This window comes from Phocoena sinus, chromosome 8 (assembly GCF_008692025.1).
Source record: "Phocoena sinus isolate mPhoSin1 chromosome 8, mPhoSin1.pri, whole genome shotgun sequence".
NCBI classification, from domain to species: Eukaryota; Metazoa; Chordata; class Mammalia; order Artiodactyla; family Phocoenidae; genus Phocoena; species Phocoena sinus.
The window spans coordinates 55,782,921-55,795,658 of NC_045770.1; positions in this window are offsets into that span (position 1 = coordinate 55,782,921).

A 12,738-nucleotide genomic window follows, 5' to 3' on the forward strand; every position below is an offset into this window, starting at 1 on the left:
CCCATGTTAGCAGGGTAGTGATGGCGAAAGCTCAGGGTCAGAGCTGGCAGACCAGAGCGCTAGTCTTCAGATTTGTAAATGTGGAGAGACTTTGGATAAGTGACTCCACTTCCCTGGGCTACAACTGCCTGATCTTAAAAATTGTAATAATGATCTTTGTCTTCCTGGTCTTTCTAAATAATACTTGTAAGCTAGGAAATTCCATACAAATATCAAAGATTAGCATATAAAACAACTTTTTATGTGTGTGTTTCCAAAAGTAATACATATTTATCATAGCAAATATGAATAAGACCACAGAAGAAAATTTAGAATCAGCCGTTATTCCACCACCCAGAGATAGCCAGTGTTAACATTTGGGCATATCTTCCTTTAGTCACTTTTCTATGCATGTACACATTCATATAATTTTTAAACCAAATATTATATCAAATAATATATACTATTTTGTACTCTGCTTTTATTTCTACCTAAGATATCTATATTTAAGTGAACATTTTCTCACATCCTTAAATATTCTTCTGCATGGGGCTTCCCTGGTGGCTCAGGGGTTGAGAGTCCGCCTGCCGATGCAGGGGACACGGGTTCGTGCCCCGGTCTGGGAAGATCCCACATGCCGCGGAGCGGCTGGGACCGTGAGCCATGGCCGCTGAGCCTGCGCGTCTGGAGCCTGTGCTCCGCAACGAGAGAGGCCACAACAGTGAGAGGCCCGCGTACAGCAAAAAAAAAATTCTTCTGCAGGTTTAACCTTTAAGAAAACGTTTTATTGAAGTATTGATATAATATAGGTACAGAAAAGCTCATGGATTGTAAATGTACGGCTCATTGAATTTTCACAAACCAAACTCATCTGTGTAACCAGCACCCAGATCAACAGAACAGAATTACCCGTCCCCCAGAGGGGTCCCTCAGGCTCCCTCCCAGCCACCACCTCCCACCCCTGGGGTTGCAGCTTCATACCAAATTTTTATTTTGAAATAATTATAGATTCACAGGAAGTTGCAAAAGAGATGTACAGGGAGATCCAGTGTATCTTTCACCCAGTTTCCTCCAATGGCCACATTTTTGTGTAACTATAGCACAGTATCAAAACCAAGAGATGGACATTGGTATCATCTACTGAGTACTCAGATTTCACCAGTTTTACACGTACTCATTTCTGTGTATGTGTGTAGTTCTAGGCAACATTATCACTGGTACAGATTCACGTGACCACCATTACAATAAAAATACCTAGTTGTTCCATTTCCACAACGCTCCTTCTTCCGTTATAACCACATCCACTCCCCCACTCCTAACCCCTGGCTACCGCTCATCTGTACTCCATAATTTTGTTCCTCCAAGAATATTATATAAATAGAAGCATACAGCATATAACCTTTGGGATTGGCTTTATTTTAATTAATTAATTACTTAATTTATTTGGCTGCCTTGGGTCTTAGTTGCAGTGAGTGGGCTCTTCGTCGTGGCACGCGGGCTCAGTTGCTCTGTGGCATGTGGGATCTTAGTTCCCCGACCAGGGATAGAACCCGCGTCCCCAGCATTGGAGGGCGGATTCTTAACCACTGGACCACCAGGGAAGTGCCGGGATTGCCTTTTATAACACAGCATAATTCCCTTGAAATCCACCCAAGCTGTTGCATATATCAATAAATCATTCCTTTTATCGCTATGTAGTATTCCATGGTGTGGGTATACCGTTGTTTGTTTAACCAGTCACCTATTGATGAACATTTATTTCCATTTCTTGACTACTGTGAATCACCCTCACGAATATTTGGGTACAGGTTTTCTGTGAAACACAAGTTTTCATTTCTCTGGGATAAAGGCTGAAGGGTGTGATTGCTGGGGCCTGTGGTAAGTACACTGTTTAGTTTTATAACAAACTAACTGTTCTCCGGAATGACTGTTCCCTTTTGCATTCCCACCAGCAATGCACGAGTGATCTAGTTTCTCTACATACTTGTCAGTACTTGGTATCATCACTGTTTTTCATTTTCGCTGTTCTGAGAGGTATGTGGTGGTATCTCGTGGTTTTAATCTGCATTTTACTGATGGCCAATGAAGTTGAACAGCTTTTCACATTTATTTGCCGTCTGTATATCTCCTTCAGTGCATTGTCTGTTTTTGTTTCTTTTTTTGCCCGTTTTCTACTTGGGGTGTCTGTTCTTGTTCCGTTGAGATTTGAGAGTTCTTTATATATTCTTGATACAAGTCTTTTGTCAGATATGTGGTGTCCAACTATTTTCTCCCAATCTACATCTTGTCTTTTCATCCTCTTTAGGGTGTCTTTCATGGAGCAAAAATTAAAATTCTGATGAGGTCTAATTATCAACTTTTTATTTTATGGATTGTGCTTTTGATATCAAGTCAAAAATCTTTTTGGCTAGTCCTTGGTCTTGAAGACTTTCTCCTGTTTTTTTTTCCTGAAACTTATATAAGTTTATGTTTTACATTTAGGTCTGTGATCCAATTAGGATCCAATTAGATCCTAATTTGAGATAATTTGTATAGAGTGTGAAATTTGGATTAATGGTTGGTTTTGGTTTTGCCTATGTACAGCCTAATTTTTAATGAGTGGCCAATATTCTATCCTTAGACATATCATAAGTTACTTAAACAGCCACCCTATTGATGAATCTTTAGATTGTTTTCAATATTTTTGCTGTTATCAGTAGACGATGAATATCCTTGTAGCTAAATTTTATACTTTTCCATGATCGTTTTCTAAGAAGAGTGTTTTAGAAGTGGAATTACTGTGGCAAATTTTAGGGCATTGGGTAAGTACTGCCAAATTGCTCTTCAGGCAATTCTCAAGGCACACCTGCAAACCCACACAGGTGAGAAACCTTACCACTGTGACTGGGATGGCTGAGGGTGGAAATCTGCCCGCTCAGATGAACTGACCAGGCACTACAGCAAACACACCAGGCACCGCCCCTTCCAGTGCCAGAAGTGCGACGGGGCATTTTTTGAGGTCGGACCACCTCGCCTTACACATGAAGAGGCACTTTTAAATCCCCAAACTGTGGATATGACCCATACTGCCAGACGAGAATTCAGTACTTTTTACCTTTCACACTGTCTTCCCGGTGAGGGGAGGAACCCAGCTGGAAAGCACTACAATCACGGTCAAGTTTCCAACAAGTCAACTTGTGAATGGATAATCAGGAGACATGAGGAAACCAAATGACAAAGAACAGATGGGGTCTGTGACTGGATCTTCTATCATTCCAATTCTAAATCCAACTTGAATATATATTCCTGGACTTACAAAACGCCAAGGGGGTGACTGGAAGTTTTGGATATCAGAATATAAATTAGACCCGTGAGTTGCGGAGAGGGAAGACCAAAATCCCCTGAATGTTTCAATGCAATATCAGTATAAAGATCACCTTGTATTCTCTTTGCCTTTTAAAAGCCATTATTACAATCTTAGAAGAGGAAGAAATTCAGGTACAAAAAATGTGTTTTAATAGCCTAAACGACGGTGCTTGGTGAGTCTTGGTTCTAAAGGTACCAAATGAAGCCAAAGTTCTCAAACTGCTGCATACTTTGACAAGGAAAATCTATTTTTGTCTTCCGATCTACATTTATGACCTAACTCAGGTAAATACACCTGGTTTACTTTAACCATTTTATGCAGACAGTGTTATGCACTGTGGTTTCAGATGTGCAATTATTTGTACAATGGTTTATTCCCAAGTATGCCTTAAGCAGAACAATTGTCTTTTTCTATATAGTTCCTTGCCTTAATAAATATGTAATGTAAATTTAAGCAAACTTCTATTTTGTATATTTGTAAATTACAAAGTAAAAAAATGAACATTTTGTGGAGTTTGTATTTTGCATATTCAAGGTGAGAACTAAGTTTTAAATAAACCTATAATATTTTATCTGGAAAAAAAAACTCCTTCATCATCAAGGAGATTCATAGAAAGGCTATGGAAGCAGTTACAACAGTTCCACACCAAGATGATGGCTATGTGAGGATTCCAGCCCGTACTGACTTAAAACAAGGAGCTTTCCTGTCCCTGGGGCCCCTAGATCAGGCATCCAGAGAGTTTTACTCCCTGACAGGCAGGGTCGATGCCCCTACTCAGCCTTGAAGCAGTTACAGAAGACAGACCATCGCCCTTCTGTTTCCCGTAAGAATACGGAAGTAAAATCTCTGAAGGGGGAATGAAACAGGAGGGAAGGGGGCAGGGTACAACCTCTGAAAGAATGACATAGCCCTAGGACATGACATAAACCGATTAGCACCAAATGGGTCCAAGATGGCGGACAAGTCAACTTCCACTAGACCTTGAGCCTCAGGACACGCTCACTGTAACACATCAGCAAGCTAAATGACACACCCACAGGCGCCATGACAGTTCCAAGGCCAGGATCATAAGGATCAAAAAGTGGGTGGTAGCCCAATTTCTGGAAATCCCCACCCCTTCACAAAATAGCTGGAATACTCCTCCCACTCATTAGCCTATGAAATTACCCACCCCTATAAAAACTGACAACGCCGTACCCTGGTGCCTTTCTCACCTTCTGAGATGGCCCACACTGTCTGTGGAGTGTGTTTCTCTTTAAATAAATCCACTTCTTACCTATCACTTTGTCTCCCACTGAATTCTTTTTTTTTTGCGGTATGTGGGCCTCTCACTGTTGTGGCCTCTCCCGTTGCGGAGCACAGGCTCCGGACGCGCAGGCTCAGCGGCCATGGCTCACAGGCCCAGCCGCTCCGCGGCATGTGGGATCTTCCCAGACCGGGGCACGAGCCCGTGTCCCCTGCATCGGCAGGCGGACTCTCAACCACTGCGCCACCAGGGAAGCCCTTTTTTTTAAAAAATTACTTAATTTCTTTATTTATGCTTGCATTGGGTCTTCGTTGCTGCGCATGGGCTTTCCTCTGGGTTCCACAGCATGTGGGATCTTCCTGGACCAGGGATCGAACCCATGACCTCAGCATCGTCAGGTGGATTCCTAACCACTGCACCACCAGGGAAGCCCCTCTCACTGAATTCTTTCAGTGATGAGACACCAAGAACCTGAGCTTCATTAAGTCTTAGAACCAGGTGTTTTACCTCGGTTGGAAGACCGCGGGTTTTGGCTCGCGGGTTCGAGTCCTGGCTGCGTGGGTTAGAGTCCCAATCTGAGGTGCACGGTTTCAGGACCACTGGCCTGCAGGACCCAGAGTCCCTTCTAAAGTCCCCACCAAGCTGATCTTGGCTTCTGTAAGGAAAGAGCCAAGGAGGCTGGCACTCTGGGATTCTCTGTTTCTGATTCTGTAAGGTTAGTATTCTTAGTTTATTTCTAGGCTCCAGAATCAGACAGACTTACTTTTAAAATCTATATACTCTCATTTACCTGCTGTGTGACCTTGGGCAAATTATTTAACCTCTTTGAGCCTCAGTGTTCTCAACTGTCAAACATCTTTTTGTATAGTGAGAATGAAATAAGTCAATATATAAGCATTAACCATTTGTTGAATTGGAAAAAAAAAAACCCACCTGAATACGTTAGTTTTAAAATTCTGTAAAACACGAAGATTGGAGGTTATTTCATCAGAGGGGACGATGTGAAAGCAATGGAGTCCTTGGTGCCTGCCGAAAACCACTGCTGCTTCAGGCTCCTGCTTCTCTGAGTTTGCTCTGGACTCTGTCCTTACGCGACGTCCCCACCCCCACTCCCAGGCCTGGGCTAGAGCGTCAACCCCAGGAATCGAGAGGGAAGAACTGCGCAGACAAAGGAAAGGGGAGTGTCCCAGGCAGCTCCCTCTGGTGGCCGGTCTGAGACCTGCACTCAGCCCGGAGCTTGGCCTGCAGCTCCGTTCTTGCGGCGCGGGGCGGCGCCCCTGCTTCGCCCATCCGTCAGATGGGAACTCACGTTCCAGCCCCGCCTATGTAGCCACTTGCCACCTTGTACAGCAGTCGAAGACTGAGGAGCCACGGGGGCCAGGGCTGGGTTTGCTCCACCTCTGGGTGCACTGTGGCCAGGACCGTGGTGTTTTTCTAACCAACGCTGGCTTAAAATTGTGTGGGAGCGGACCCTGAGCTCTGAGGCCTGGGGCTCACCCCATGGGCTGCCCTTATCTTTTGAGCCACTCTCTCAGCATCCAGTTGCCTTTGTCCCGGAGTTTTATTATTCCTGTCATCTCTCACCCCCATCTCCTAGAGAATGGGCTTCCCACCAGATGATTTAGCTCCCTGCCAGGACTAAGCAAGCGGTTTGGGCAGGTCTATCAAGTAATTATATTCATTCTCCCCTTTTTTTTTTTTCTCTGAACCAGAATCACTCTGCGGAGGAGTGGGAAGAGGACAGAGTCTGGAATAGGGCTTTTGAGTTCAAGTCCCAGGTTCTGCCACCCACTCTCCAGGCATCATTTTCCCCATCTGTGCAATGGGTTAGTGATCGGCCCTGCCCTGCTTTCCTCACAGTAAGGTCGTGATGAGTACATGAGGTATGAGTGTGAGATGTAAGATCTGTGTAAACTTTAAAGTGTTGCCCAGACCTGATGCAGCAGGATCATCCGGATTTGTTTGTTTTCAAAATCTGAAAACTACCATCCCATGCGCACGCACACGCACACACACACACACACAAAATAGTGGAAGTTGGAAACTTATGTAATATTGAAGTAAAATTCTGGTACATTTAGTAAAAACAAGATTTCTGGGCCTTTCTGGTGCTTGGTGAAGGTTTGTGCTTCATGCCACAGAGCAAGCAATGTGGAGCTGGCCGCGAGCTAGGCTTCTGCAGTCTCATTCATAGGGGTTCCCAGACCCTCAGTTAGAAGGAGCCTCCCGATCTCCGACTCATCTTTCAGTTGCGGAAGCATGCTCTGGGAGGTGGGACTTGCCCTTCTATAGCCAGTGGGGCTGCTGTTGGGGTGGGTGAAGTGGGGCACAGACTTAGACACAGCGTGCAAGTCAGAGCAGAGGTGGGACCCTGCCAAGGAGCTGGAGAGGAAGAGTTGGACCCTCACAGGGGACGCTGGCCCCTTCAGGCCTGTTAGTGCACACACCTGCCTCCTGAGGGGTAGGGGAGGGAGGGTCCTGTTGTGCAACTGCAAGTCTCAAGAGCTGGTTTCTTGCTGAGCTTGCTGTGCAGCCTTAGGAAAGTCCCTTAACCTCTCTGGGTCTCCATTTAACTGTCAATAAAATGGACGTATTTTATTTTTTGGATGTGTATTGATAACCAACTATGCGCCAGGCAACAGCCTGGGTGCTAGGGACCCTTTGAAGGGCAAATGTAGGCACAGTTCTTACCCTCAGTGTAAAGTGGAAGCTGGAAAAATAAACAGAAAATAAACGTGATGAGTGTCACTCTGGAGGGAAGACGAGGTATTGGGTGAGCACAGAGGAGGTGCATCTAACCTTGCCTGGAGTAGGATGGGGAAGGTGGTCAGGGGAGGCTTCCCGGAGGAGGTGGCAGGAACACTGAGGCAGGAAGGATAAGTGGAAGGTAATCAGGCTGGTGGGTGTGAGGACAGGCGAGCATTCACTGACTCCTCGCCTACTCCTTCGGGCATCACCTTCCTTTAGAACATATTAACAAAGGGAAGTTCCGTGTAGTCACTCCCGAGGGGTCTGCTCCAAACCTAAGACACACTCCCTCCAAACACCCATCCTGTTCCCCACCCCCATGTGTCTGCACAGATGTCGGATGGGGCCAGCCAGGGAAATTACAGTGTTTGTGTCTGTGTGTGTGTAGATTATTTTTAAAGCTTGAGCTAACTATGACTTTGTCCACAGTCTGCGGGAATTACTAAAAGGCGACACCTTTCCCAGGGTCCCCTGTGTCCCAGACTGGCTTCCCTCTTCCCTGCTCTCCTCTGACTGCTCTCACCTGCCCCCACCGAGTGCCTGGCCTCCCATCAGCCTCAGTTCGCTGCTTGTAAGTCCCCGGGTCTGGAGGAAAGTCCCTGAGGGAAGGAGAAGGCCCCTAGCAGGACAGTGGGTCTAGGTCTTTACTCTCCAGGTTCCCAGCTGGGGCTGTGGAGAGACAAGGGGAGTCCCGGCATGAGAGGTGTGTCTGTCTGGGGACCTGCAAGTCATTTGTCTGGGCTGAGAGGAGAGTGAGAGGCTGAGGGGAGACAGGCCAAGCCTGCTGGGTGGCCGTGAGACAAAAATATAACAAGAGATGAGCTCATGTGCAGTGTGGCACCTCATAAACTTTAAAATACCGGGCACATGTGTTTCCTTTCAACTGTGCCTGGTCCCTTCAGACTGACCCTCCTCAAGGAGGCTCTGGCTGTCTGGCTTTGTCATTTGGCATCTTTGCATCTTCAGCTGCTTATGTCCCATGACTAGGTGAGCAGTTCTTTCACCAGGAAAGCCAGAGGGGGTGGAGGAGGGGCAACAGGGCTGGGGAAACCCAGCCTGTGACTTGGTTGTTTTGGTTATCTACTGCTGTGTAAAAAACCACTCCAATGTATAATGGCTCGGCACAGCAGTCATTTTATTTGCTCACTATTCTGCAATCAGGACTGGTTGGTTCTTCTGCTGCTTTTGCTGCAGTCACTTATGTGTGTAAAGGGTTGGATGGGGTTTGCTATCTGCTGGGATACTGGATGGCTTAGCTTTTCTCTCTGCATATGGCCTTAGGGCTTCTCCACATGGTCTCACCAGACTCTGTACATGGCAGCTCTGGATTCCCAAGATTGCAAAAGGGAAAGCTGCCAGAACTTAAGACTTAGGTCTGGAACTGACCCAGAGCCACTTCTATTGCGTTCGATTGATTAAAGCAAATCACAGGCCCAGCCCAGATTCAAGAGGATGGTTCTACACAGGGTGATAATACCAGATGTGGTTCGTTAGGGGTCACCAATATAACAGGATATCACATTGGTTGGTAGAGAAGGCAGCATATGTAAAACACCTTATCCTTCAACTACCTTCTTTATGTCTCACAATCTTGCCTCTAGGATCATAATGCTAAGCAACTGTCCTATCAACATACCACCTTAAAATCACTGTTTTTAAGTCTTTTTTTCATTTTTATTTTATTTTTTATTTATTTATTTTTGGCTGTGTTGGGTCTTCGTTGCTGCATGCGGGCTTTCTCTAGTTGCAGCGAGCGGGGGCTACTCTTCGTTGCGGTGCACGAGCTTCTCATTGCAGTGGCTTCTCTTGTTGTGGAGCATGGGTTCTAGGCCCACGGGCTTCAGTAGTTGTGGCATGCAGGCTCAGTAGTTGTGACGCATGGGCTTAGTTGCTCCGTGGCGTGTGGGATCTTCCTGGACCAGGGATCAAACCTGTGTCCCCTGCGTTGGCAGGCGGATTCTTAACCACTGTGCCACCAGAGAAGTCCCCAAATCAGCTTTTAGAGTACATCACATCTGGGTCCCTCCCTATCTAGCAAGGACATCAGACAACAATCACAGCTAAAGCCAAAGAGTAATGGTAGAATTGCAGACAGAGAGTGAGGCTGTCTGGGAGAGTGAGAAGAGTAGCAAGTTTTCCCTGCAGCAGGTCAGCCGTTCCATCTTTGACCGCCAGGCCTGGGGAGGATGGTCATGGGGATGTTTCCTCAGCACTGAGTGTTGGGAGGAAGCTGTGTGGTGAGGCCATTTTGAAATGTTCTGGTACAGAGGGTAGAACCTCGTTTCAGTCAAATTCCTAAGCATAACAGCTTCTATGAGATCACCTGCTGAGAGCCGATGGCCACCAAAGAAACCCTGTCTGAGAATGTTTTGAGTCACAGCATGCTTATAAGCTTGACAAAAGAAAGAATTTTCCAAAAAAAAAAAAAAAAGTAAGGTTGACCCTTGAACAACACGTGTTTGAACTGCATGTGTCCACTTATATGCAGATTTCTTTCACTAAATGCTTACTACATGATCCATAGTTGGTTGAAACCACAGATGTGGAAGCATGGATACGTTAGGCTGGCTGTAAAGTTATACTAGGATCTTCGACTGCTTGGCGGGTTGGCTTCCCTAACTCCTGAGTTGTTCAAGAGTCAACTGTATTTCATATTATTTATTATATGGCACTTATTATATGCCAGGCACAATTCTAAATGTTCTATGTACATTGACTTTCCCACAACAACCCTTTGAGGTGGCTACCATATCCATTATACAGATGTGGAAACTGAGGCTCAGAGAGAAGCTGAGGGACTTCCTTGGTGGTCCACTCGTAAAGAATCCGCCTTCCAATGCAGGTAATGCGGGTTTGATCCCTGGTGGGGGAACTAAGATCCCACATTCCACAGGGAAATTAAGCCCGTGCGCCACAACTACTGAGCCTGCACGCCACAACTAGAGAGAGGCCCATGTACTGCAATGAGGAGCCTGCACGCCACAAGGAAGATCCCACATGCTGTGACGAAGACCCGATGCAGCCAAAAAAAAAAAAAAAAGGGAGAGAGAGAGAGGCTGAGTGGCTTAGCTGGAAGTAGCAGAGCTGCCCTTGAGCCAGGCAGCCTCCCTTTGGAGCCTGTGCCTTACCCACTGGCTCTTCTGCCCGAAGGAGCCCTTGCATCAGTGTCTTAACGTTATTAGAGAACCTAGCTTTTCTCAGCCCAGCGTAGGGCTTTTTGTCCTTTGCCAGAGCAGGAGGGCCGACGTCTCGATTAATCACTCAACTTTGGAAAAGTTGCTTCCTCTAAGAATCAACTAATTAAAACATTTTTCTTGTCTTGACACTTCTGTTCTCAAAGCAGTTTCTCTTTTTCTGTCTTTCTGTATCATTCCTGTATTTAATAATTATATATACATGTTACATGTACATATGTGTTTATGTCAAGAAACATAAATGTATGCTTGTGTTCCTAATTTGGAATATTTTGACTAATGGGTATGCCAAATGAAATAATAAATAGCTTTTGGAATTAAACTGTAAACACAGGAAGACTTTCCCACCCAGCTCAACAAACACAATAATCCCCATAAATACAACCACTGGGAGTTAAATAAATAAAAGAGAAGAATAAACACAGGGCATGTAACTTAACTAGATGGCTATTTGCTGTCGCCAGATGTTAAGTCTGGACCAACATTAGGTAGTGACACGAAGAGCAATGATCATTGCAATGAGCTGCCTGCAGGCACTGGCGCTGGTGTGTGTTGGGCAGTAGTGGACGCTGCCGCCACTGGACATTTTCCCTTTGTGGATATCAGCCATTGCTGAGGGCTGTCATTGATGGACATTAGGTACTGATAAATACGAGGTATCAGTGGACATTTGCTCCTGGGTCAAATTAGCCCACACAGAACACTGAGCATCAGTGGGCAAGCCCTGTTAGCTTGCGATGACCTCTGCTGTCTTGGTGGACATTAGGTACGAGTAGAGGTAGGCCTCTGCCCCCCACATGCCTGGCAGTCTTGTCCAGAGAAATATCCTATGAGCTGGTCTGGAGGCAGTTGGTAGGTGTTAGTATCTCCATTGCCATCTGTCCTCTCTCTCCAAGAGGGCAACCCTTTGGCCCCTTGGCCATGACAATTTGGGGAAATCAGGGGGTGGTATGATAACACCCATGGAGGGAAATTGCTGGATTTGAAAGAGTCTAATCAGCTTCCTGAGCTACAGAGGGTTTGGGTTTCATACAAATCCATACAGATGCTCTTTTGCCGTATTGACCAACACAGGGCGTTTGCTTCTTCCTTCTCTGTAATGGTACGATTAAAGCCCAGCAGGGCTGGCTTCATGGGCAGTGGGACCTTAGAAGGGTCCCATGCTTGGTTTAAGGCTCTGCTCTTGCCATCTTGAAATTCTTAATAATTTTGAACAAAAGACCCCACATTTTCATTTTATCCTAGGTTCCACCAATTATATCGCCAGACCTGAAGCACAGAATCCTGGCCATGTGGCCACGTCACCTGCCATGTGACCTTGGGCTGCTCCTCTCTGGGCCTCCATCTTCCCATCTGTGAAATGGGGCCAGGAGGGGAAGGATTTTATCTTTGGCTTTTCATGCTCTAGTATCTAGAATCCATGGTCTGATTGGAGATACTTAGAGCTGCATAACTCCACCCCCCCCCCTTTTTTTTTCCAACAGAAAAATAAATGGAGTCCTAGTGTTTTTGGTTTCTTAGAGCACCTCTGCCCTCTCTGACACATGTGATCTGCACAGCTGGCCCGGTCACTGAGATAGGACATTCAGGAATGAGAGACTTGCCATATGACAGATGAAACCAGGCACAGGCTACTTTCCTCAGCTGTACGGTGACAATAACATCCAGGGCAGTTGTGGAGAGGAAATGATAGCATGTACACCAAGTCCAAGGACATGTGCCCAGTAAACGGCAACTGAATTATTAATGAAGTGCAGTGAAATGTTTGTGACCCAGCCTGTGCTATGATGGCAAACTGTACTCAGATGTTTCCCTATCTCTAAAACTCAACTGACGTGTGTTGAAAGCCTATTCCGTGTTAGGTACACAGGGCAAAGATCCTGAAAACTATACTATTGTTCCTCAATTCTACCATCCTAAAGCTTTACAAAGTCCTTCAGTTCTGCATCCATTATCAAAATGTGAGTCTAAGACTACACGTTTCTGTAATCTAATTCATAATTCAGCGGTTGCATGAGGGAGGAAACAAGCGTTTCTGGACTATTTTGTGCCAGGCACTGTACTTGATTCTTTACAAATGTTACTTCCTTCATACAATCCTGTGCAGGGAGATATTTTCATCCCCTTTTCCAGGCTTAGAGAAGTAAAGTGACTTGGCCAAAGTCACACAACCGGCTCGTGATGGACCAGGATTTTAACTCTTTTCTGGGAACTCCAAAACGGAA